At 40.6% G+C, this 2,683-nt stretch overlaps 1 long non-coding RNA gene across 1 annotated transcript; it reads left to right on the top strand.

Annotated features, from left to right (window-relative positions):
• Positions 1-1,369: 1,369 nt before the first annotated feature.
• Positions 1,370-1,899, top strand: LOC308291293. The gene is made up of 3 exons (XR_013962328.1): positions 1,370-1,467; positions 1,592-1,710; positions 1,807-1,899. It is a non-coding gene; the product is annotated as an uncharacterized lncRNA (long non-coding RNA).
• The last annotated feature ends 784 nt before the right edge of the window (positions 1,900-2,683 follow it).

The following is a 2,683-nucleotide window of genomic DNA, read 5'->3' as shown; positions in this document are numbered from 1 at the left end:
CAAATGATTTTTAGCAATTCTTTTTCTTAGTTTTATTCAAGTTCCCACTTTGAGAAACAAGGTCAGGACAGTCACACCATATGAGTTTTGCCATGTTTGGTTGAACATTCTGAAGAAATGAGGAATGAAATGTTTTAATCTTGAGTAAGTTCACATAAAGCTTAATGTCCTGCACAATATTCAGAAGGTTTTTGACAAATATATATTTTATTTATACATGTTTGACACCGAGGACAGCGAAAACGTTACGTCACGTCACCCACCCACACACAAACCTGAATTTGATCCCTTCCTGAGGAGTGGGGGTCCGCGGACCCCTTCCCGGCCAAGCCACGGCATGTGGAGTGGAGCAGCACGTAGCTTGTTGATCTGCTAGATTCGCTTATTTTTTCATTTGCTTTTTCCAGCGCTGCTGAGGTCCGTGGGGGTCCTTGGGGGTCCGTGGTGGGCCCCGGTGGTGGGGCGGCCATCAGGGACCCCCTGGGTGCTGATCCCTGCCTACTTTTGTGTACTTTTGTGTAGTTTGGGGTAGTTTTGTGTACTTTTGTGTATACTTTTGGGTAGTTTGGGGTAGTTTTGTGTACTTTGGGGTAGTTTTGTGTACTTTTGGGTATTTCTGGGTATACTTTTGGGTAGTTTGGGGTACTTTTGTGTATACTTTTGGGTACTTTTGGGTAGTTTGGGGTAGTTTTGGGTATACTTTTGGGTAGTTTTGTGTACTTTGGGGTAGTTTTGTGTACTTTTGGGTACTTTGGGGTATACTTTTGGGTAGTTTGGGGTAGTTTTGTGTACTTTGGGGTACTTTGGGGTATACTTTTGGGTAGTTTGGGGTAGTTTTGTGTACTTTGGGGTAGTTTTGTGTACTTTTGGGTACTTTGGGGTATACTTTTGGGTAGTTTGGGGTAGTTTTGTGTACTTTGGGGTAGTTTTGTGTACTTTTGGGTACTTTGGGGTATACTTTTTGGTACTTTTGGGTAGTTTGGGGTAGTTTTGTGTACTTTTGGGTAGTTTTGTGTACTTTTGGGTACTTTGGGGTATACTTTTGGGTAGTTTTGTGTACTTTTGTGTTCTTTTGTGTACTTTTGGGTATTGTGGTGCAATTAGTAGGACCCCTAAAGAAGGTGGTTCACATAAATGAATTAACTTAAAAGTATAGCATTTCCTTGTTAAATGTAGTGGAGGGTAAGTATAAAGTAGCCACTCAGACATGTACAGACATGTTCTTTTAGAGTTGCACAGATCAATAAGGTACAATGTTGCCAGTGCCACGCAGGGTACATAAATGTTCCTTTAAAGGTGTGAAGGTACAAAACCAATACTGGCTGGTTAATGTGTTTGTTATTTTGTCATTATCTTTACCAGGGCTTGTGCAAGGAAGCAGGAGGAGAAGCAGGAGATTCTTGGATGACTTGAATGGAATGCTGCACTACATATGCATAGATTGTTTATGTACTTTCAAAACCAAAGGTATATTTTATGCTCTCAAAATATTTTCTCAGTTATTCAACTAATCCATTTTAAGCAGTGTATCCACCCCTATTTGTGTGACATCCTGTTTTGCTTCTTTTATACCATCTTTCCTTCTACCCAGGTGGGTCATTGGATGATAATGCCAGAGCCCTGTTTTGGATGTACTGCTCCAGAGCACATCTAGATATAAATGCACAAAAAGGCGGTGGCACTACGAGACCTGCTCTGAAGACCTGTCAGGTAAATAAACATTTCAAGCAGCAGGGAAAACACTTGTCCCTCATTGCCATTCAGGGATATTTCTTAATGTTTATTTGTTAATGTGCTTAAATCTAGAGAAAATATCTGGAGATTCACACCACTGGAGTCCATGTGGGTATGCCAGAAAACCAGTATTCAGCACTGCAAAGTACAGTCAAGTCAAGTTGGAGGATTAAGATGGCCTTCCAGACATCCCAACTGTGTTTACAGGTGACTTTATCCACTCTACATTGCATGTACTCAAAATTGGAAGTATTTATTGGATATTTGTAAAGTAAAAATTGTTCTGCTTGCTAAGAGCCAGACTGTCTGGTATAGATACTGTTCTGTTCCTCATGGATGTGCTGTTTTGAACTTCAAAGTGCACACTATTTATGCCTGTATAACATTTCTTTGTATTTTTAAGTAATTACTAGGTAAGAGTGACTTAATATTGGGTCTGATTGTATTTGTATTCCTTACAGTAACACAAGGCTGCAGCACATTACAAACTGCTATTCAAGGATCAAGCCTGCTTCACACTGGAATTCATTTAAAGGTAACTTTAGGCTTGAAGGCAGAAAGATAAAGTTAGCATTTGTGTGAATTAACTTCTGACTTGTTTAGGATTTATGTTTGAGCATAAATATGTGCAAAAAATAAATAAATAATGTTTTTTCTTTGTATTTTAAGATTTAGAACGAAAGGTTTCGTACGAAACCATGGTTTTCTTAGTTTAGGAGAAATGCACTCCTCTTGGGTTATCGCGCCTCCTAGCGTGCGATACAGAGCTACACATATGCTCCCGAATGACAAAGTCGGAGGGTATGCCAGTCAAACGCCCCGCCCCACCCGTGGGCATAAGGCGCGAGACTGGCATGTGTACTTCCTCTTAACAACACCGTTCCTCTGCACGCAACATGCGCGCGAAGGGGCGTTTGAGGAGTGCATTTCTCCTAAACTAAGAAAACCA

Source organism: Nannobrachium achirus, assembly GCF_963921795.1.
Source record: "Nannobrachium achirus genome assembly, chromosome: 9".
NCBI lineage: Eukaryota > Metazoa > Chordata > Actinopteri > Myctophiformes > Myctophidae > Nannobrachium > Nannobrachium achirus.
This window is presented reverse-complemented; position numbering and strand designations above follow the sequence as displayed.